This window comes from Oncorhynchus keta, chromosome 19, assembly GCF_023373465.1.
Source record: "Oncorhynchus keta strain PuntledgeMale-10-30-2019 chromosome 19, Oket_V2, whole genome shotgun sequence".
NCBI lineage: Eukaryota > Metazoa > Chordata > Actinopteri > Salmoniformes > Salmonidae > Oncorhynchus > Oncorhynchus keta.
This window is the reverse complement of record NC_068439.1, coordinates 1903373-1929985: the sequence shown is the minus strand read 5'-3', so window position 1 is coordinate 1929985 and position 26613 is coordinate 1903373.

Sequence of the window (26613 nt, the reverse complement as noted above, 5' to 3'; positions counted from 1 at the left end):
CTGGGAGAATAACATGCTGGGAGAACAACATGCTGGGAGAATAACATGCTGGGAGAACAACATGCTGGGAGAACAACATGCTGGGAGAACAACATGCTGGGAGAATAACATGCTGGGAGAATAACATGCTGGGAGAATAACATGCTGGGAGAATAACATGCTGGGAGAATAACATGCTGGGAGAATAACATGCTGGGAGAATAACATGCTGGGAGAATAACATGCTGGGAGAACAACATGCTGGGAGAATAACATGCTGGGAGAATAACATGACTAAGAACAACATGCTGGGAGAATAACATGACTAAGAACAACATGCTGGGAGAATAACATGCTGGGAGAATAACATGACTAAGAACAACATGCTGGGAGAATAACATGACTAAGAACAACATGCTGGGAGAATAAAATGACTAAGAACAACATGCTGGGAGAATAACATGCTGGGAGAATAACATGCTAGGAGAATAACATGCTGGGAGAATAACATGACTAAGAACAACATGCTGGGAGAACAACATGCTGGGAGAATAAGATGCTGGGAGAATAACATGCTGGGAGAATAACATGCTGGGAGAATAACATGCTGGGAGAATAACATGACTAAGAATAACATGCTGGGAGAACAACATGCTGGGAGAATAACATGCTGGGAGAATAACATGACTAAGAACAACATGCTGGGAGAACAACATGCTGGGAGAATAACATGCTGGGAGAACAACATGCTGGGAGAATAACATGACTAAGAATAACATGCTGGGAGAACAACATGCTGGGAGAATAACATGTTGGGAGAATGACATGCTGGGAGAATAACATGACTAAGAATAACATGCTGGGAGAATAACATGCTGGGAGAACAACATGCTGGGAGAATAACATGCTGGGAGAACAACATGCTGGGAGAATAACATGACTAAGAATAACATGCTGGGAGAATAACATGTTGGGAGAATGACATGCTGGGAGAATAACATGACTAAGAATAACATGCTGGGAGAACAACATGCTGGGAGAATAACATGCTGGGAGAATAACATGCTGGGAGAATAACATGCTGGGAGAACAACATGCTGGGAGAATAACATGCTGGGAGAACAACATGCTGGGAGAACAACATGCTGGGAGAACAACATGCTGGGAGAATAACATGCTGGGAGAATAACATGCTGGGAGAATAACATGCTGGGAGAATAACATGCTGGGAGAACAACATGCTGGGAGAATAACATGCTGGGAGAATAACATGCTGGGAGAATAACATGCTGGGAGAATAACATGCTGGGAGAATAACATGACTAAGAACAACATGCTGGGAGAATAACATGCTGGGAGAATAACATGCTGGGAGAACAACATGCTGGGAGACCCCAAAGAGGGCAACGTCATGACAGGTATCTACACTTTCAATATACTAGAGAGCTACAGTATCTACACGTTCAATATACTAGAGAGCTACAGTATCTACACGTTCAATATACTAGAGAGCTACGGTATCTACATTTGTGCCTCTGTGTGTGGTCGTTGTGTGTCAGTAGTGAGAGAAGAGAAACAGCAAGGTAACCTACACAGTTTGATAGATAATGGTGATGTCTAGAACCTTTAGGCCAGTGGTTCCCAACCATGAGGAGACTGTCTGTACTGGTGAATTACAGTGGTGAGAGCTGGTGATGTCTAGACCCTATAGACCAGTGGTTCCCAACCATGAGGAGACTGTCTGTACTGGTGAATTACAGTGGTGAGAGCTGGTGATGTCTAGACCCTTTAGGCCAGTGGTTCCCAACCATGAGGAGACTGTCTGTACTGGTGAATTACAGTGGTGAGAGCTGGTGATGTCTAGACCCTATAGACCAGTGGTTCCCAACCATGAGTAGACTGTCTGTACTGGTGATTTACAGTGGTGAGAGCTGGTGATGTCTAGACCCTATAGACCAATGGTTCCCAACCATGAGTAGACTGTCTGTACTGGTGATTTACAGTGGTGATAGCTGGTGATGTCTAGACCCTTTAGGCCAGTGGTTCCCAATCATGAGGAGACTGTCTGTACTGGTGATTTACAGTGGTGATAGCTGGTGATGTCTAGACCCTTTAGGCCAGTGGTTCCCAACCATGAGGAGACTGTCTGTACTGGTGATTTACAGTGGTGAGAGCTGGTGATGTCTAGACCCTTTAGGCCAGTGGTTCCCAACCATGAGGAGACTGTCTGTACTGGTGATTTACAGTGGTGAGAGCTGGTGATGTCTAGACCCTATAGACCAGTGGTTCCGAACCAGTTTTATACACTAACAGAGCTTTATATTTGACTTTGAGGCATTTATTCTTCACTGTAGTATTGAGGATGGTAGTATGGTATTGAGGATGGTAGTATGGTATTGAGGATGGCAGTATGGTATTGAGGATGGTAGTATGTAGTATGGTATTGAGGATGGTAGTATGTAGTATGGTATTGAGGATGGTAGTATGTAGTATGGTATTGAGGACGGTAGTATGTAGTATGGTATTGAGGATGGTAGTATGTAGTATGGTATTGAGGATGGTAGTATAGTATTGAGGATGGTAGTATGTAGTATGGTATTGAGGACGGTAGTATGTAGTATGGCATTGAGGATGGTAGTATGTAGTATGGTATTGAGGATGGTAGTATGGTATTGAGGATGGTAGTATGTAGTATGGTATTGAGGATGGTAGTATGTAGTATGGTATTGAGGACGGTAGTATGTAGTATGGTATTGAGGATGGTAGTATGTAGTATGGTATTGAGGATGGTAGTATGGTATTGAGCATGGTAGTATGTAGTATGGTATTGAGGATGGTAGTATGGTATTGAGGATGGTAGTATGTAGTATGGTATTGGGGATAGTAGTATGTAGTATGGTATTGAGGATGGTAGTATGGTATTAAGGACGGTAGTATGTAGTATGGTATTGAGGATGGTAGTATGTAGTATGGTATTGAGGATGGTAGTATGTAGTATGGTATTGAGGATGGTAGTATGTAGTATGGTATTGAGGATGGTAGTATGTAGTATGGTATTGGGGACGGTATTATGTAGTATGGTATTGAGGATGGTAGTATGTAGTATGGTATTGAGGATGGTAGTATAGTATTGAGGATGGTAGTATGTAGTATGGTATTGAGGACGGTAGTATGTAGTATGGCATTGAGGATAGTAGTATGTAGTATGGTATTGAGGATGGTAGTATGTAGTATGGTATTGGGGATAGTAGTATGTAGTATGGTATTGAGGATGGTAGTATGGTATTAAGGACGGTAGTATGTAGTATGGTATTGAGGATGGTAGTATGTAGTATGGTATTGAGGATGGTAGTATGTAGTATGGTATTGAGGACGGTAGTATGTAGTATGGTATTGAGGATGGTAGTATGTAGTATGGTATTGAGGACGGTAGTATGTAGTATGGCATTGAGGATGGTAGTATGTAGTATGGTATTGAGGATGGTAGTATGGTATTGAGGATGGTAGTATGTAGTATGGTATTGAGGATGGTAGTATGGTATTGAGGATGGTAGTATGTAGTATGGTATTGAGGATGGTAGTATGTAGTATGGTATTGAGGATGGTAGTATGTAGTATGGTATCAAGGATGGTAGTATGTAGTATGGTATTGAGGATGGTAGTATGTAGTATGGTATCAAGGATGGTAGTATGTAGTATGGTATTGAGGATGGTAGTATGTAGTATGGTATTGAGGATGGTAGTATGTAGTATGGTATTGAGGATGGTAGTATGTAGTATGGTATTGAGGATGGTAGTATGTAGTATGGTATTGGGGATAGTAGTATGTAGTATGGTATTGAGGATGGTAGTATGTAGTATGGTATTGGGGATAGTAGTATGTAGTATGGTATTGAGGATGGTAGTATGGTATTAAGGACGGTAGTATGTAGTATGGTATTGAGGATGGTAGTATGTAGTATGGTATTGAGGATGGTAGTATGTAGTATGGTATTGAGGATGGTAGTATGTAGTATGGTATTAAGGATGGTAGTATGGTATTGAGGATGGTAGTATGGTAATAATATAATATAATAATATTGAGGATGGTAGTATGTAGTATGGTATTGAGGATGGTAGTATGTAGTATGGTATTGAGGATGGTAGTATAGTATTGAGGATGGTCGTATGTAGTATGGTATTGAGGACGGTAGTATGTAGTATGGCATTGAGGATGGTAGTATGTAGTATGGTATTGAGGATTATGGTATTGAGGATGGTAGTATGTAGTATGGTATTGAGGATGATAGTATGGTATTGAGGATGGTAGTATGTAGTATGGTATTGAGGATGGTAGTATGGTATCAAGGATGGTAGTATGTAGTATGGTATTAAGGATGGTAGTATGTAGTATGGTATTGAGGATGGTAGTATGTAGTATGGTATTAAGGATGGTAGTAAGTAGTATGGTAATGAGGATGGTAGTATGTAGTATGGTATTAAGGATGGTAGTATGTAGTATGGTATTGAGTATCATTATACTAAGCTTGTATTGGTATCGAAGTCAAAATGTATTGCGACATTGCTAAAACACCTTCCTGATAATATGAGCCATGTTTAGCCTTTGGTGAAAGAGCCAGCCCTGAATCCACTTTTAGCCTTTGGTGAAAGAGCCAGCCCTGAATCCACTTTTAGCCTTTGGTGAAAGAGCCAGCCCTGAATCCACTTTTAGCCTTTGGTGAAAGAGCCAGCCCTGAATCCACTTTTTGCCTTTGGTGAAAGAGCCAGCCCTGAATCCACTTTTAGCCTTTGGTGAAAGAGCCAGCCCTGAATTCACTTTTTGCCTTTGGTGAAAGAGCCAGCCCTGAATTCACTTTTTGCCTTTGGTGAAAGAGCCAGCCCTGAATCCACTTTCAGCCTTTGGTGAAAGAGCCAGCCCTGAATCCACTTTTAGCCTTTGGTGAAAGAGCCAGCCCTGAATCCACTTTTTCCCAAGAGTTTATGGGACTTATTTCTGGAAAGAAACATTAGCAGGTGCGTGGCGCGCGCAAACCTCAAAATGTGTCTTAAATTGCAGGGGGTATTTAAAAGGCCTTAAAAAGTTTAAAATTTTACTTGCTGAAACCTGCTACAGTGTTGGACTAAACTACAGTGTTTGTTGTCCATTGAAATGGTTGTCTCTGTCTCTTTTGATATCCGAATGAATAATGATGTTTGTGAAAGTTTGAAAGGAGTGTTTCCAAGTCACATGATCCGACAAGAAACCCCCCCAGGGCTCTAGTCAACCAATGAAAGGGGAAGATACATTTGACAATAATCTATTGTCATAGTCTACGAATAGGACCCATAGTGTTACCTGATCAGGTCATGAGATCAGGAAAAACTCCAGGCCCCAGGAAAGAAACACACATTTTGAAACACAACTTTTGAACCTGTGAGGGACCTATATTTTATGTAGTTTTTTTGTAAGGAATTTATTCAATCAATTATATTTAAAAAAAATATATACATATATATAATTATAGTGATGAATTATAATGACAATAATTTTGATTGTAATTGTTTTTTTTTTATGACTGAAGTGAGTTTTTTTCTGCTTAGAAAGCTGGTTTTGTGCCTCTTGATGTGGGTGTTCTGTTATCAACGATTAAACAATATCACCATGTACATTTAGTTCATATAAGTGAACACTTTATAAGTCACTCCTACACTGTAAGAAGGATATATAACTCACCATATAACTCACTCAACTTATTTTATAAGACGTTTATTTGGATCCCCGTGAGCTGACACATAGATAAATGTGTATACAAGCGAACTGTCAATACACAAACAAATACATTCATCTGTCCGTAATTATTACTTTTGTTATTGACCAAATATTGATTTTCCACCATAAGTTGCAAATAAATTATTTAAAAATCCTACAATGTGATTTTCTCGATTTTTTTTCTCTCATTTTGCCTGTCATAGTTGAAGTGCACCTATGATGAAAATTACAGGCCTCTCTCATCTTTTTAAGTGGGAGAACCTGCACAATTGGTGGCTGACTAAATACTTTTTTGCCCCACTGTAAATGTTTCAAGCAATTACATGAATTCCCTGTAAATTTAGAAATTACATTTGTTAAATACTTGGAATAATGTATCCAAATGTATTCTTTACACAATACATTCATATTTAAGGTTGTGAGTTCAAACTCCCGAGCTGACAAGGTACAAATCTGTCGCTCTGCCCCTGAACAGGCAGTTAACCCACTGTTCCTAGGCCGTCATTGAAAATAAGAATGTGTTCTTAACTGACTTGCCTGGTTAAATAAAGGTAAAATAAATAAAAAATGTAAAGTATCACAATGGCTAGCATAACTTGAGAGAGGAGCTCTCTGTGAGCCTCAACAAGATAACTTGAGAGAGGAGCTGTAATGCTCCGGGTGTCGTGGGTGTGGAGTCAAATGCAGGAGACAGAGTTCAATGCTGTGCGTCTTTTAATAGCACCAACGCACCACAAGGTGCTCACAAAAGTTACGTTCCCAAAACACAGGGAATCAAAAAATACAATGGAAAAATCAAAACCACACAAACACGTACCTTTACAACAGAGCCGAAGGTTACAATGAAATAATCCCGCACAACAACCAGGCGGGCCGGCTGTCTAATAAAGACAAACTAATAAACATGAACAGGTGCTACCAATAAACATACAAGGAGGGGGAGGAAAGACAATCAGTGGCAGCTAATAGGCCGGTGACGAGGACCGCCGAGCTCCACCCGCCCTCGGTCGGACTCGTGACAGGAGCTCTCTGTGAGCCCCAACATGATAACTTGAGAGAGGAGCTCTCTGTGAGCCTCAACAAGATAACTTGAGAGAGGAGCTCTCTGTGAGCCCCAACAAGATAACTTGAGAGAGGAGCTCTCTGTGAGCCCCAACACGATAACTTGAGAGAGGAGCTCTCTGTGAGCCCCAACAAGATAACTTGAGAGAGGAGCTCTCTGTGAGCCCCAACAAGATAACTTGAGAGAGGAGCTCTCTGTGAGCCCCAACATGATAACTTGAGAGAGGAGCTCTCTGTCAGCCTCAACAAGATAACTTGAGAGAGGAGCTCTCTGTGAGCCTCAACAAGATAACTTGAGAGGGGAGCTCTCTGTGAGCCCCAACATGATAACTTGAGAGAGGAGCTCTCTGTCAGCCCCAACACGATAACTTGAGAGGGGAGCTCTCTGTGAGCCCCAACATGATAACTTGAGAGAGGAGCTCTCTGTCAGCCTCAACAAGATAACTTGAGAGGGGAGCTCTCTGTGAGCCTCAACAAGATAACTTGAGAGGGGAGCTCTCTGTGAGCCCCAACAAGATAACTTGAGAGGGGAGCTCTTAAAATCAAATTCTTTCAGCCAATTATCAGTCATTTGTGTCAGTGCTGTACATGTCCAGTGCCTTTCCCTATAAGCATGCAGTTGTTCATTTGTTTACTGTGAAATAGCATTTTATCTTGCCGAACACATTTCTTTCAAAAAGTTTACTAAAGTTTGGTAGCAGGCTGATTGGTCCGCTGTTTGAGCCAATAAATGAGGCTTTACTATTCGTGGGTGGTGGAATGACTTCTCTCCGGGCATGAGGGCACACACTTTCCTGGAGGCTTAGATTGAAGATATGACAAATAAGAGTGGCAATATAGTCTGCTATCATCTTGACGAAAGCCAGTCAATATTTAAATCCCCCAGAAAATATAACTCTCTGTTGATATCACATACATTTATTAAGCATTTCACACATGATATCCAGATACTGACTGTTAGCACTTGGTGGTCTATAGCAGCTCCCCACCAGAATGGGCTTTAGGTGAGGCAGGTATCATTGGAGAGCTTGGTGACTTAACAAGGAGGAACAGGTATCATTGGAGAGCTTGGTGACTTAACTAGGAGGAACAGGTATCATTGGAGAGCTTGGTGACTTAACTAGGAGGAACAGGTATCATTGGAGAGCTTGGTGACTTAACTAGGAGGAACAGGTATCATTGGAGAGCTTGGTGACTTTACAAGGAGAAGCAGGTATCATTGGAGAGCTTGGTGACTTAACTAGGAGGAACAGGTATCATTGGAGAGCTTGGTGACTTAACTAGGAGGAACAGGTATCATTGGAGAGCTTGGTGACTTAACTAGGAGGAACAGGTATCATTGGAGAGCTTGGTGACTTAACTAGGAGGAACAGGTATCATTGGAGAGCTTGGTGACTTAACTAGGAGGAACAGGTATCATTGGAGAGCTTGGTGACTTAACTAGGAGGAACAGGTATCATTGGAGAGCTTGGTGACTTAACTAGGAGGAACAGGTATCATTGGAGAGCTTGGTGACTTAACTAGGAGGAACAGGTATCATTGGAGAGCTTGGTGACTTAACTAGGAGGAACAGGTATCATTGGAGAGCTTGGTGACTTAACTAGGAGGAACAGGTATCATTGGAGAGCTTGGTGACTTAACTAGGAGGAACAGGTATCATTGGAGAGCTTGGTGACTTAACTAGGAGGAACAGGTATCATTGGAGAGCTTGGTGACTTAACTAGGAGGAACAGGTGTCATTGGAGAGCTTGGTGACTTAACTAGGAGGAACAGGTATCATTGGAGAGCTTGGTGACTTAACTAGGACGAACAGGATATTTGATGTATTTATTTCAACCATTTCCCCCCATGTTAGTCTCATTGAGATCAAAGAGATATCTTCTGGTAATTTAGAGAGAGGATGTATCTCCTGATCGCCCCTCTGCCTCTCTCTCTCTCTCTCTCCCTCTCTCTCTCTCTCTCTCTCTCTCTGTCTCTCTCTCTCTCTCTCTCTCTCTCTCTCTCTCTCTCTCTCATATATATATATCACTTTTTTCTTGTCTTAGTAGCTAGGTTTTCATCCAACAGAGTTTCATGTTAATATTCTAAACATAGACGAAGTAGTGCACATTTGTCACAACAAATGTTGCGTTAGATAGCGAGTGGTCTTGTAGCATGAGCTCTAGACAATAACTCCTAAACACAGTGTGGGTAGACTACCTACATGATGACATTATTATGGAGAAGGGCAAGATTCTTTTTATTTGTCAAACTGTCAGCCAAACATTGATGATCACGTCACCAGAATAAGACCCAGGACCAGACAACAACACATCGGGGGTCGTAGTGGGAGGACAACAACACATCGGGGGTCGTAGTGGGAGGACCAGACAACAACACATCAGGGGTCGTAGTGGGAGGACCAGACAACAACACATCAGGGGTCGTAGTGGGAGGACCAGACAACAACACATCAGGGGTCGTAGTGGGAGGACCACACAACAACACATCAGGGGTCGTAGTGGGAGGACCAGACAACAACACATCAGGGGTCGTAGTGGGAGGACCACAACACATCAGGGGTCGTAGTGGGAGGACCAGACAACAACACATCAGGGGTCGTAGTGGGAGGACCAGACAACAACACATCGGGGGTCGTAGTGGGAGGACCACACAACAACACATCGGGGGTCGTAGTGGGAGGACCAGACAACAACACATCAGGGGTCATAGTGGGAGGACAACAACACATCGGGGGTCGTAGTGGGAGGACCAGACAACAACACATCGGGGGTCGTAGTGGGAGGACCACACAACAACACATCAGGGGTCGTAGTGGGAGGACCACACAACAACACATCAGGGGTCGTAGTGGGAGGACCACACAACAACACATCAGGGGTCGTAGTGGGAGGACCACACAACAACACATCGGGGGTCGTAGTGGGAGGACCACACAACAACACATCGGGGGTCGTAGTGGGAGGACAACAACACATCAGGGCTCGTAGTGGGAGGACCACACAACAACACATCAGGGGTCGTAGTGGGAGGACCACACAACAACACATCAGGGGTCGTAGTGGGAGGACAACAACACATCAGGGGTCGTAGTGGGAGGACCAGACAACAACACATCGGGGGTCGTAGTGGGAGGACCACACAACAACACATCAGGGGTCGTAGTGGGAGGACAACAACACATTGGGGGTCGTAGTGGGAGGACCACACAACAACACATCAGGGGTCGTAGTGGGAGGACCACACAACAACACATCAGGGGTCATAGTGGGAGGACAACAACACATCAGGGGTCTTAGTGGGAGGACAACAACACATCAGGGGTCGTAGTGGGAGGACCACACAACAACACATCAGGGGTCGTAGTGGGAGGACAACAACACATCGGGGGTCATAGTGGGAGGACAACAACACATCAGGGGTCATAGTGGGAGGACAACAACACATCAGGGGTCATAGTGGGAGGACAACAACACATCAGGGGTCGTAGTGGGAGGACCAGACAACAACACATCAGGGGTCATAGTGGGAGGACAACAACACATCAGGGGTCGTAGTGGGAGGACCAGACAACAACACATCAGGGCTCGTAGTGGGAGGACAACACAACAACACATCAGGGGTCGTAGTGGGAGGACCACACAACAACACATCAGGGGTCGTAGTGGGAGGACCAGACAACAACACATCAGGGGTCGTAGTGGGAGGACCAGACAACAACACATCAGGGGTCATAGTGGGAGGACAACAACACATCAGGGGTCGTAGTGGGAGGACCACACAACAACACATCAGGGGTCGTAGTGGGAGGACCACACAACAACACATCGGGGGTCGTAGTGGGAGGACCACACAACAACACATCAGGGGTCGTAGTGGGAGGACCACACAACAACACATCAGGGGTCGTAGTGGGAGGACCACACAACAACACATCAGGGGTCGTAGTGGGAGGACCACACAACAACACATCAGGGGTCGTAGTGGGAGGACCACACAACAACACATCAGGGGTCGTAGTGGGAGGACAACAACACATCAGGGGTCATAGTGGGAGGACCACACAACAACACATCAGGGGTCGTAGTGGGAGGACCAGACAACAACACATCAGGGGTCTTAGTGGGAGGACAACAACACATCAGGGGTCGTAGTGGGAGGACCACACAACAACACATCAGGGGTCGTAGTGGGAGGACCACACAACAACACATCGGGGGTCGTAGTGGGAGGACCACACAACAACACATCAGGGGTCGTAGTGGGAGGACAACAACACATCAGGGGTCGTAGTGGGAGGACCACACAACAACACATCAGGGGTCGTAGTGGGAGGACCACACAACAACACATCAGGGGTCGTAGTGGGAGGACCACACAACAACACATCAGGGGTCGTAGTGGGAGGACCACACAACAACACATCAGGGGTCGTAGTGGGAGGACAACAACACATCGGGGGTCGTAGTGGGAGGAAAACAACACATCAGGGGTCGTAGTGGGAGGACCACACAACAACACATCAGGGGTCGTAGTGGGAGGACCAGACAACAACACATCAGGGGTCATAGTGGGAGGACAACAACACATCAGGGGTCGTAGTGGGAGGACCACACAACAACACATCAGGGGTCGTAGTGGGAGGACCACACAACAACACATCGGGGTCGTAGTGGGAGGAAAACAACACATCAGGGGTCGTAGTGGGAGGACCACACAACAACACATCAGGGGTCGTAGTGGGAGGACCAGACAACAACACATCAGGGGTCATAGTGGGAGGACAACAACACATCAGGGGTCGTAGTGGGAGGACCACACAACAACACATCAGGGGTCGTAGTGGGAGGACCACACAACAACACATCGGGGGTCGTAGTGGGAGGACCACACAACAACACATCAGGGGTCGTAGTGGGAGGACAACAACACATCGGGGTCATAGTGGGAGGACCACACAACAACACATCAGGGGTCATAGTGGGAGGACAACAACACATCGGGGGTCGTAGTGGGAGGACCACACAACAACACATCAGGGGTCATAGTGGGAGGACCACACAACAACACATCGGGGTCGTAGTGGGAGGACCACACAACAACACATCGGGGTCGTAGTGGGAGGACAACACAACAACACATCAGGGGTCATAGTGGGAGGACAACAACACATCAGGGGTCATAGTGGGAGGACAACAACACATCAGGGGTCACAGTGGGAGGACCAGACAACAACACATCAGGGGTCGTAGTGGGAGGACCACACAACAACACATCAGGGGTCTTAGTGGGAGGACAACAACACATCAGGGGTCATAGTGGGAGGACAACAACACATCAGGGGTCACAGTGGGAGGACCAGACAACAACACATCAGGGGTCATAGTGGGAGGACCAGACAACAACACATCAGGGGTCGTAGTGGGAGGACAACAACACATCAGGGGTCGTAGTGGGAGGACCACACAACAACACATCAGGGGTCGTAGTGGGAGGACCACACAACAACACATCAGGGGTCGTAGTGGGAGGACAACAACACATTGGGGGTCGTAGTGGGAGGACAACACATCGGGGGTCGTAGTGGGAGGACAACAACACATCGGGGGTCGTAGTGGGAGGACCACACAACAACACATCGGGGGTCGTAGTGGGAGGACCACACAACAACACATCAGGGGTCATAGTGGGAGGACAACAACACATCAGGGGTCACAACACATCAGGGGTCACAGGGGAGGACCAGACAACAACACATCAGGGGTCATAGTGGGAGGACCAGACAACAACACATCAGGGGTCGTAGTGGGAGGACAACAACACATCAGGGGTCGTAGTGGGAGGACCACACAACAACACATCAGGGGTCGTAGTGGGAGGACCACACAACAACACATCAGGGGTCGTAGTGGGAGGACAACAACACATTGGGGGTCGTAGTGGGAGGACAACACATCGGGGTCGTAGTGGGAGGACAACAACAAATCGGGGGTCGTAGTGGGAGGACCACACAACAACACATCGGGGTCGTAGTGGGAGGACCACACAACAACACATCAGGGGTCGTAGTGGGAGGACCACACAACAACACATCAGGGGTCGTAGTGGGAGGACCACACAACAACACATCGGGGTCGTAGTGGGAGGACAACAACACATTGGGGGTCGTAGTGGGAGGACCACACAACAACACATCGGGGGTCGTAGTGGGAGGACCACACAACAACACATCAGGGGTCGTAGTGGGAGGACCAGACAAAAACACATCAGGGGTCGTAGTGGGAGGACAACAACACATCAGGGGTCGTAGTGGGAGGACCAGAACACATCAGGGGTCGTAGTGGGAGGACAACAACACATCAGGGGTCGTAGTGGGAGGACAACAACACATCAGGGGTCGTAGTGGGAGGACAACAACACATCAGGGGTCGTAGTGGGAGGACAACAACACATCAGGGGTCGTAGTGGGAGGACCACACAACAACACATCGGGGGTCGTAGTGGGAGGACCACACAACAACACATCAGGGGTCGTAGTGGGAGGACCAGACAAAAACACATCAGGGGTCGTAGTGGGAGGACAACAACACATCAGGGGTCGTAGTGGGAGGACCAGAACACATCAGGGGTCGTAGTGGGAGGACAACAACACATTGGGGGTCGTAGTGGGAGGACAACAACACATCAGGGGTGGTAGTGGGAGGACAACAACACATCAGGGGTCGTAGTGGGAGGACAACAACACATCAGGGGTCGTAGTGGGAGGACCACACAACAACACATCAGGGGTCGTAGTGGGAGGACCACACAACAACACATCAGGGGTCGTAGTGGGAGGACAACAACACATTGGGGGTCGTTGTGGGAGGACAACAACACATCAGGGGTCATAGTGGGAGGACCACACAACAACACATCAGGGGTCGTAGTGGGAGGACCACACAACAACACATCAGGGGTCGTAGTGGGAGGACAACAACACATCGGGGGTCGTAGTGGGAGGAGAACAACACATCGGGGTCGTAGTGGGAGGACAACAACACATCGGGGGTCGTAGTGGGAGGACAACAACACATCGGGGTCATAGTGGGAGGACAACAACACATCGGGGGTCGTAGTAGGAGGACAACAACACATCGGGGGTCGTAGTGGGAGGACAACACATCGGGGTCGTAGTGGGAGGACCACACAACAACACATTGGGGGTCGTAGTGGGAGGACAACAACACATCGGGGGTCGTAGTGGGAGGACAACAACACATCGGGGGTCGTAGTGGGAGGACAACACATCGGGGGTCATAGTGGGAGGACAACACATCGGGGGTCGTAGTGGGAGGACAACACCACATCGGGGGTCGTAGTGGGAGGACCACACAACAACACATCAGGGGTCGTAGTGGGAGGACAACACATCGGGGGTCGTAGTGGGAGGACAACAACACATCGGGGGTCGTAGTGGGAGGACCACACAACAACACATCGGGGGTCGTAGTGGGAGGACAACAACACATCGGGGGTCGTAGTGGGAGGACCACACAACAACACATCAGGGGTCGTAGTGGGAGGACCACACAACAACACATCAGGGGTCGTAGTGGGAGGACCACACGACAACACATCAGGGGTCGTAGTGGGAGGACCACACAACAACACATCAGGGGTCGTAGTGGGAGGACCAGACAACAACACATCAGGGGTCGTAGTGGGAGGACCACACAACAACACATCAGGGGTCGTAGTGGGAGGACCACACAACAACACATCAGGGGTCGTAGTGGGAGGACCACACAACAACACATCAGGGGTCGTAGTGGGAGGACCACACAACAACACATCAGGGGTCGTAGTGGGAGGACAACAACACATTGGGGGTCGTAGTGGGAGGACCACACAACAACACATCGGGAGTCGTAGTGGGAGGACAACAACACATCAGGGGTCGTAGTGGGAGGACCACACAACAACACATCAGGGGTCATAGTGGGAGGACCACACAACAACACATCGGGGGTCGTAGTGGGAGGACCACACAACAACACATCGGGGTCATAGTGGGAGGACCACACAACAACACATCGGGGGTCGTAGTGGGAGGACCACACAACAACACATCAGGGGTCATAGTGGGAGGACCACACAACAACACATCAGGGGTCATAGTGGGAGGACAACAACACATCGGGGGTCGTAGTGGGAGGACCACACAACAACACATCAGGGGTCGTAGTGGGAGGACCACACAACAACACATCAGGGGTCGTAGTTGGAGGACCACACAACAACACATCAGGGGTCGTAGTGGGAGGACCACACAACAACACATCAGGGGTCGTAGTGGGAGGACCACACAACAACACATCGGGGGTCGTAGTGGGAGGACCACACAACAACACATCGGGGGTCGTAGTGGGAGGACAACAACACATCAGGGGTCGTAGTGGGAGGACCACATAACAACACAACAGGGGTCGTAGTGGGAGGACCACACAACAACACATCGGGGTCGTAGTGGGAGGACCACACAACAACACATCAGGGGTCGTAGTGGGAGGACCACACAACAACACATCGGGGGTCGTAGTGGGAGGACAACAACACATCGGGGGTCGTAGTGGGAGGACAACAACACATCAGGGGTCGTAGTGGGAGGACCACACAACAACACATCAGGGGTCGTAGTGGGAGGACCACACAACAACACATCAGGGGTCGTAGTGGGAGGACAACAACACATCAGGGGTCGTAGTGGGAGGACCAGACAACAACACATCAGGGGTCGTAGTGGGAGGACCACACAACAACACATCAGGGGTCATAGTGGGAGGACAACAACACATCAGGGGTCGTAGTGGGAGGACCACACAACAACACATCAGGGGTCGTAGTGGGAGGACCAGACAACAACACATCAGGGGTCGTAGTGGGAGGACCACACAACAACACATCAGGGGTCGTAGTGGGAGGACCACACAACAACACATCAGGGGTCGTAGTGGGAGGACAACAACACATCAGGGGTCGTAGTGGGAGGACAACAACACATCAGGGGTCGTAGTGGGAGGACAACAACACATCAGGGGTCGTAGTGGGAGGACCACACAACAACACATCAGGGGTCGTAGTGGGAGGACCACACAACAACACATCAGGGGTCGTAGTGGGAGGACCACACAACAACACATCAGGGGTCGTAGTGGGAGGACCAGACAACAACACATCAGGGGTCGTAGTGGGAGGACCACACAACAACACATCAGGGGTCGTAGTGGGAGGACCACACAACAACACATCAGGGGTCGTAGTGGGAGGACCACACAACAACACATCAGGGGTCGTAGTGGGAGGACCACACAACAACACATCAGGGGTCGTAGTGGGAGGACCACACAACAACACATCAGGGGTCGTAGTGGGAGGACCACACAACAACACATCAGGGGTCGTAGTGGGAGGACCACACAACAACACATCAGGGGTCGTAGTGGGAGGACCACACAACAACACATCAGGGGTCGTAGTGGGAGGACAACAACACATTGGGGGTCGTAGTGGGAGGACCACACAACAACACATCGGGAGTCGTAGTGGGAGGACAACAACACATCAGGGGTCGTAGTGGGAGGACCACACAACAACACATCGGGGGTCGTAGTGGGAGGACAACAACACATCGGGGGTCGTAGTGGGAGGACCACACAACAACACATCAGGGGTCATAGTGGGAGGACCAGACAACAACACATCAGGGGTCATAGTGGGAGGACCACACAACAACACATCAGGGGTCGTAGTGGGAGGACCACACAACAACACATCGGGGGTCGTAGTGGGAGGACCACACAACAACACATCGGGGGTCGTAGTGGGAGGACAACAACACATCAGGGGTCGTAGTGGGAGGACCACATAACAACACAACAGGGGTCGTAGTGGGAGGACCACACAACAACACATCGGGGGTCGTAGTGGGAGGACCACACAACAACACATCAGGGGTCGTAGTGGGAGGACCACACAACAACACATCGGGGTCGTAGTGGGAGGACAACAACACATCAGGGGTCGTAGTGGGAGGACCACACAACAACACATCGGGGGTCGTAGTGGGAGGACCACACAACAACACATCAGGGGTCGTAGTGGGAGGACCACACAACAACACATCAGGGGTCGTAGTGGGAGGACCACACAACAACACATCAGGGGTCGTAGTGGGAGGACAACAACACATCAGGGGTCATAGTGGGAGGACCACACAACAACACATCAGGGGTCGTAGTGGGAGGACCACACAACAACACATCAGGGGTCGTAGTGGGAGGACAACAACACATCAGGGGTCGTAGTGGGAGGACCACACAACAACACATCAGGGGTCGTAGTGGGAGGACCAGACAACAACACATCAGGGGTCGTAGTGGGAGGACCACACAACAACACATCAGGGGTCGTAGTGGGAGGACCACACAACAACACATCGGGGTCGTAGTGAGAGGACAACAACACATCAGGGGTCGTAGTGGGAGGACAACAACACATCAGGGGTCGTAGTGGGAGGACAACAACACACCAGGGGTCGTAGTGGGAGGACCACACAACAACACATCAGGGGTCGTAGTGGGAGGACCACACAACAACACATCGGGGTCGTAGTGGGAGGACCACACAACAACACATCGGGGTCGTAGTGGGAGGACAACAACACATCGGGGGTCGTAGTTGGAGGACCACACAACAACACATCGGGGGTCGTAGTGGGAGGACCAGACAACAACACATCGGGGTCGTAGTGGGAGGACAACAACACATCAGGGGTCGTAGTGGGAGGACCACACAACAACACATCAGGGGTCGTAGTTGGAGGACCACACAACAACACATCGGGGTCGTAGTTGGAGGACCACACAACAACACATCAGGGGTCGTAGTGGGAGGACCACACAACAACACATCAGGGGTCATAGTGGGAGGACAACAACACATCAGGGGTCGTAGTGGGAGGACCACACAACAACACATCAGGGGTCATAGTGGGAGGACAACAACACATCAGGGGTCGTAGTGGGAGGACAACAACACATCAGGGGTCGTAGTGGGAGGACCACACAACAACACATCAGGGGTCGTAGTGGGAGGACCAGACAACAACACATCAGGGGTCGTAGTGGGAGGACCACACAACAACACATCAGGGGTCGTAGTGGGAGGACAACAACACATCAGGGGTCGTAGTGGGAGGACCACACAACAACACACATCAGGGGTCGTAGTGGGAGGACCACACAACAACACATCGGGGGTCGTAGTGGGAGGACAACAACACATCGGGGGTCGTAGTGGGAGGACAACAACACATCAGGGGTCGTAGTGGGAGGACCACACAACAACACATCAGGGGTCGTAGTGGGAGGACCACCCAACAACACATCAGGGGTCGTAGTGGGAGGACCACACAACAACACATCGGGGGTCGTAGTGGGAGGACCACACAACAACACATCGGGGGTCGTAGTGGGAGGACAACAACACATCAGGGGTCGTAGTGGGAGGACCACACAACAACACATCGGGGTCGTAGTGGGAGGACAACAACACATCAGGGGTCGTAGTGGGAGGACCACACAACAACACATCAGGGGTCGTAGTGGGAGGACAACAACACATCAGGGGTCGTAGTGGGAGGACAACAACACATCAGGGGTCGTAGTGGGAGGACCACACAACAACACATCAGGGGTCGTAGTGGGAGGACCACACAACAACACATCAGGGGTCGTAGTGGGAGGACCACACAACAACACATCAGGGGTCGTAGTGGGAGGACAACAACACATCAGGGGTCGTAGTGGGAGGACCACACAACAACACATCAGGGGTCGTAGTGGGAGGACCACACAACAACACATCGGGGGTCGTAGTGGGAGGACAACAACACATCGGGGGTCGTAGTGGGAGGACAACAACACATCAGGGGTCGTAGTGGGAGGACCACACAACAACACATCAGGGGTCGTAGTGGGAGGACCACCCAACAACACATCAGGGGTCGTAGTGGGAGGACCACACAACAACACATCGGGGGTCGTAGTGGGAGGACCACACAACAACACATCGGGGTCGTAGTGGGAGGACAACAACACATCAGGGGTCGTAGTGGGAGGACCACACAACAACACATCAGGGGTCGTAGTGGGAGGACCACACAACAACACATTGGGGGTCGTAGTGTGAGGACCACACAACAACACATCGGGGGTCGTAGTGGGAGGACAACAACACATCAGGGGTCGTAGTTGGAGGACCACACAACAACACATCGGGGTCGTAGTGGGAGGACCAGACAACAACACATCGGGGTCGTAGTGGGAGGACCACACAACAACACATCAGGGGTCGTAGTGGGAGGACCACACAACAACACATCAGGGGTCGTAGTGGGAGGACCAGACAACAACACATCAGGGGTCGTAGTGGGAGGACCACACAACAACACATCAGGGGTCGTAGTGGGAGGACCACACAACAACACATCAGGGGTCGTAGTGGGAGGACAACAACACATCAGGGGTCGTAGTGGGAGGACAACAACACATCAGGGGTCGTAGTGGGAGGACAACAACACATCAGGGGTCACAGTGGGAGGACCAGACAACAACACATCAGGGGTCGTAGTGGGAGGACCACACAACAACACATCGGGGGTCGTAGTGGGAGGACCACACAACAACACATCGGGGGTCGTAGTGGGAGGACAACAACACATCGGGGGTCGTAGTTGGAGGACCACACAACAACACATCGGGGTCGTAGTGGGAGGACCAGACAACAACACATCGGGGGTCGTAGTGGGAGGACAACAACACATCAGGGGTCGTAGTGGGAGGACCACACAACAACACATCAGGGGTCGTAGTTGGAGGACCACACAACAACACATCGGGGGTCGTAGTTGGAGGACCACACAACAACACATCAGGGGTCGTAGTGGGAGGACCACACAACAACACATCGGGGGTCGTAGTGGGAGGACAACAACACATCAGGGGTCGTAGTGGGAGGACCACACAACAACACATCAGGGGTCGTAGTGGGAGGACAACAACACATCAGGGGTCGTAGTGGGAGGACAACAACACATCAGGGGTCGTAGTGGGAGGACCACACAACAACACATCAGGGGTCGTAGTGGGAGGACCAGACAACAACACATCAGGGGTCGTAGTGGGAGGACCACACAACAACACATCAGGGGTCGTAGTGGGAGGACAACAACACATCAGGGGTCGTAGTGGGAGGACCACAAACAACACATCAGGGGTCGTAGTGGGAGGACCACACAACAACACATCGGGGGTCGTAGTGGGAGGACAACAACACATCGGGGGTCGTAGTGGGAGGACAACAACACATCAGGGGTCGTAGTGGGAGGACCACACAACAACACATCAGGGGTCGTAGTGGGAGGACCACCCAACAACACATCAGGGGTCGTAGTGGGAGGACCACACAACAACACATCGGGGGTCGTAGTGGGAGGACCACACAACAACACATCGGGGTCGTAGTGGGAGGACAACAACACATCAGGGGTCGTAGTGGGAGGACCACACAACAACACATCAGGGGTCGTAGTGGGAGGACCACACAACAACACATTGGGGGTCGTAGTGTGAGGACCACACAACAACACATCGGGGGTCGTAGTGGGAGGACAACAACACATCAGGGGTCGTAGTTGGAGGACCACACAACAACACATCGGGGGTCGTAGTGGGAGGACCAGACAACAACACATCGGGGGTCGTAGTGGGAGGACCACACAACAACACATCAGGGGTCGTAGTTGGAGGACCACACAACAACACATCGGGGGTCGTAGTGGGAGGACAACAACACATCGGGGGTCGTAGTGGGAGGACAACAACACATCAGGGGTCGTAGTGGGAGGACCACACAACAACACATCAGGGGTCGTAGTGGGAGGACAACAACACATCAGGGGTCGTAGTGGGAGGACAACAACACATCGGGGGTCGTAGTTGGAGGACCACACAACAACACATCGGGGGTCGTAGTGGGAGGACCAGACAACAACACATCGGGGGTCGTAGTGGGAGGACAACAACACATCAGGGGTCGTAGTGGGAGGACCACACAACAACACATCAGGGGTCGTAGTTGGAGGACCACACAACAACACATCGGGGGTCGTAGTTGGAGGACCACACAACAACACATCAGGGGTCGTAGTGGGAGGACCACACAACAACACATCGGGGGTCGTAGTGGGAGGAAAACAACACATCAGGGGTCGTAGTGGGAGGACCACACAACAACACATCAGGGGTCGTAGTGGGAGGACAACAACACATCAGGGGTCGTAGTGGGAGGACAACAACACATCAGGGGTCGTAGTGGGAGGACCACACAACAACACATCAGGGGTCGTAGTGGGAGGACCAGACAACAACACATCAGGGGTCGTAGTGGGAGGACCACACAACAACACATCAGGGGTCGTAGTGGGAGGACAACAACACATCAGGGGTCGTAGTGGGAGGACCACACAACAACACATCAGGGGTCGTAGTGGGAGGACCAGACAACAACACATCAGGGGTCATAGTGGGAGGACCACACAACAACACATCAGGGGTCGTAGTGGGAGGACCACACAACAACACATCAGGGGTCGTAGTGGGAGGACCACACAACAACACATCAGGGGTCGTAGTGGGAGGACAACAACACATCGGGGGTCGTAGTGGGAGGACCAGACAACAACACATCAGGGGTCGTAGTGGGAGGACAACAACACATCAGGGGTCGTAGTGGGAGGACAACAACACATCAGGGCTCGTAGTGGGAGGACCACACAACAACACATCAGGGGTCGTAGTGGGAGGACCACACAACAACACATCGGGGGTCGTAGTGGGAGGACAACAACACATAGGGGGTCGTAGTGGGAGGACAACAACACATCAGGGGTCGTAGTGGGAGGACCACACAACAACACATCAGGGGTCGTAGTGGGAGGACCACCCAACAACACATCAGGGGTCGTAGTGGGAGGACCACACAACAACACATCGGGGGTCGTAGTGGGAGGACCACACAACAACACATCGGGGGTCGTAGTGGGAGGACAACAACACATCAGGGGTCGTAGTGGGAGGACCACACAACAACACATCAGGGGTCGTAGTGGGAGGACCACACAACAACACATTGGGGGTCGTAGTGTGAGGACCACACAACAACACATCGGGGGTCGTAGTGGGAGGACAACAACACATCAGGGGTCGTAGTTGGAGGACCACACAACAACACATCGGGGTCGTAGTGGGAGGACCAGACAACAACACATCGGGGGTCGTAGTGGGAGGACCACACAACAACACATCAGGGGTCGTAGTTGGAGGACCACACAACAACACATCGGGGTCGTAGTGGGAGGACAACAACACATCGGGGGTCGTAGTGGGAGGACAACAACACATCAGGGGTCGTAGTGGGAGGACCACACAACAACACATCAGGGGTCGTAGTGGGAGGACAACAACACATCAGGGGTCGTAGTGGGAGGACAACAACACATCAGGGTTCGTAGTGGGAGGACCACACAACAACACATCAGGGGTCGTAGTGGGAGGACCAGACAACAACACATCAGGGGTCGTAGTGGGAGGACCACACAACAACACATCAGGGGTCGTAGTGGGAGGACAACAACACATCGGGGTCGTAGTGGGAGGACAACAACACATCGGGGGTCGTAGTGGGAGGACAACAACACATCGGGGGTCGTAGTGGGAGGACCACACAACAACACATCGAGGGTCGTAGTGGGAGGACCAGACAACAACACATCGGGGGTCGTAGTGGGAGGACAACAACACATCAGGGGTCGTAGTGGGAGGACCACACAACAACACATCAGGGGTCGTAGTTGGAGGACCACACAACAACACATCGGGGGTCGTAGTTGGAGGACCACACAACAACACATCAGGGGTCGTAGTGGGAGGACCACACAACAACACATCGGGGGTCGTAGTGGGAGGACAACAACACATCAGGGGTCGTAGTGGGAGGACCACACAACAACACATCAGGGGTCGTAGTGGGAGGACAACAACACATCAGGGGTCGTAGTGGGAGGACAACAACAAATCAGGGGTCGTAGTGGGAGGACCACACAACAACACATCAGGGGTCGTAGTGGGAGGACCAGACAACAACACATCAGGGGTCGTAGTGGGAGGACCACACAACAACACATCAGGGGTCGTAGTGGGAGGACAACAACACATCAGGGTCGTAGTGGGAGGACCACACAACAACACATCAGGGGTCGTAGTGGGAGGACCACACAACAACACATCGGGGTTGTAGTGGGAGGACAACAACACATCGGGGGTCGTAGTGGGAGGACAACAACACATCAGGGGTCGTAGTGGGAGGACCACACAACAACACATCAGGGGTCGTAGTGGGAGGACCACCCAACAACACATCAGGGGTCGTAGTGGGAGGACCACACAACAACACATCGGGGGTCGTAGTGGGAGGACCACACAACAACACATCGGGGGTCGTAGTGGGAGGACAACAACACATCAGGGGTCGTAGTGGGAGGACCACACAACAACACATCAGGGGTCGTAGTGGGAGGACCACACAACAACACATTGGGGGTCGTAGTGTGAGGACCACACAACAACACATCGGGGGTCGTAGTGGGAGGACAACAACACATCAGGGGTTGTAGTTGGAGGACCACACAACAACACATCGGGGGTCGTAGTGGGAGGACCAGACAACAACACATCGGGGGTCGTAGTGGGAGGACCACACAACAACACATCAGGGGTCGTAGTTGGAGGACCACACAACAACACATCGGGGGTCGTAGTGGGAGGACAACAACACATCGGGGGTCGTAGTGGGAGGACAACAACACATCAGGGGTCGTAGTGGGAGGACCACACAACAACACATCAGGGGTCGTAGTGGGAGGACAACAACACATCAGGGGTCATAGTGGGAGGACAACAACACATCAGGGGTCGTAGTGGGAGGACCACACAACAACACATCAGGGGTCGTAGTGGGAGGACCAGACAACAACACATCAGGGGTCGTAGTGGGAGGACCACACAACAACACATCAGGGGTCGTAGTGGGAGGACAACAACACATCAGGGGTCGTAGTGGGAGGACAACAACACATCAGGGGTCGTAGTGGGAGGACAACAACACATCAGGGGTCATAGTGGGAGGACAACAACACATCAGGGGTCGTAGTGGGAGGACAACAACACATCAGGGGTCGTAGTGGGAGGACCACACAACAACACATCGGGTGACTCCAAGTTTACTCCTATGTGATTCTCAGCGTATTTCTTTTGTCGATATTTGGAAAGTTTGCGGTCAAATTTGCTAGTTTTCATCAGGCCTGTCTTGACATTATTTATTTGACATGGTTGGATGGAAACTTGGTTGATATATTTCTTGGATAGTTCAGTCTACGGATCCCATTTTACCTAGGGTTGACAGGTAGCCTAGTGGTTAGAGTGTTGGGCCTGTAACAGAATGGTTGCTGGATCGAATCCCTAAGGTAAGGTAAAGATCTGCCGTTCTGCCCCTGAACAAGGTGTCCCATCAGCGGGTATAGAGTCCACAGGGATATAGGGCCCTCAGGGAATAGGTTCCACAGGGATATAGGGTCCACAGGGATATAGGGCCCACAGGGATATAGGGTCCACAGGGAAATAGGGTCCACAGGGATATAGGGTCCACAGGGATATAGGGTCCACAGGGATATAGGGCCCACAGGGATATAGGGCCCACAGGGATATAGGGCCCACAGGGATATAGGGCCCACAGGGATATCGGGCTCACAGGGATATAGGGCCCACAGGGATATAGGGCCCACAGGGATATCGGGCTCACAGGGATATAGGGCCCACAGGGATATAGGTTCCACAGGGATATAGGGCCCACAGGGATATAAGGCCCACAGGGATATAGGGCCCACAGGGATATAGGGCCCACAGGGATATAGGGCCCACAGGGATATAAGGCCCACAGGGATATAGGGCCCACAGGGATATAGGGCCCACAGGGATATAGGTTCCACAGGGATATAGGGCCCTCAGGGAATAGGTTCCACAGGGATATAGGGTCCACAGAGATCTAGGGTACACTGGGATATAGGGCCCTCAGGGAATAGGTTCCACAGGGATATAGCGCCCTCGGGGAATAGGTTCCTCAGGGATATAGGGCCCACGGGGAATAGGTTCCACAGGGATATAGGGTCCACAGGGATATAGGGTCCACAGGGATATAGGGTCCACAGGGATATAGGGCCCACAGGGATATAGGGTCCACAGGGATATAGGGTCCACAGGGATATAGGGTCCACAGGGATATAGGGCCCACAGGGATATAGGGTCCACAGGGATATAGGGCCCACAGGGATATAGGGCCCACAGGGATATAGGGTCCACAGGGATATAGGGTCCACAGGGATATAGGGTCCACAGGGATATAAGGCCCACAGGGATATAAGGCTCACAGGGATATAGGTTCCATAGGGATATAAGGCACACAGGGATATAGGTTCCATAGGGATATAAGGCACACAGGGATATAGGTTCCATAGGGATATAGGGCCCACAGGGATATAGGTTCCACAGGGATATAAGGCCCACAGGGATATAGGTTCCACAGGGATATAAGGCACACAGGGATATAAGGCCCACAGGGATATAGGGCCCACAGGGATATAAGGCCCACAGGGATATAAAGCCCACAGGGATATAAGGCCCACAGGGATATAAAGCCCACAGGGATATAAGGCCCACAGGGATATAAAGCCCACAGGGATATAAGGCCCACAGGGATATAGGGCCCACAGGGATATAAGGCCCACAGGGATATAGAGCCCACAGGGATATAAAGCCCACAGGGATATAAGGCCCACAGGGATATAGACTCAGAGGTCTTCATCAACCTATAGACTCAGGGGTCTTCATCAAGCTATAGACTCAGAGGTCTTCATCAACCTATAGACTCAGAGGTCTTAATCCACCTATAGACTCAGGGGTCTTCATCAAGCTATAGACTCAGAGGTCTTCATCAACCTAGACTAGACTTCAAACCTATAGGTCTTCATCAAGCTATAGACTCAGAGGTCTTCATCAACCTATAGACTCAGAGGTCTTCATCAACCTATAGACTCAGAGGTCTTCATCAACCTATAGACTCAGAGGTCTTCATCAACCTATAGACTCAGAGGTCTTCATCAACCTATAGACTCAGAGGTCTTCATCAACCTATAGACTCAGAGGTCTTCATCAACCTATAGACTCAGAGGTCTTCATCAACCTATAGACACAGAGGTCTTCATCAACCTATAGACTCAGAGGTCTTCATCAACCTATAGACTCAGAGGTCTTCATCAACCTATAGACTCAGAGGTCTTCATCAACCTATAGACTCAGAGGTCTTCATCAACCTATAGACTCAGAGGTCTTCATCAACCTATAGACTCAGAGGTCTTCATCAACCTATAGACTCAGAGGTCTTCATCCACCTATAGACTCAGAGGTCTTCATCAACCTATAGACTCAGAGGTCTTCATCAACCTATAGACTCAGAGGTCTTCATCAACCTATAGACACAGAGGTCTTCATCAACCTATAGACTCAGAGGTCTTCATCAACCTATAGACTCAGAGGTCTTCATCAACCTATAGACACAGAGGTCTTCATCAACCTATAGACTCAGAGGTCTTCATCAACCTATAGACTCAG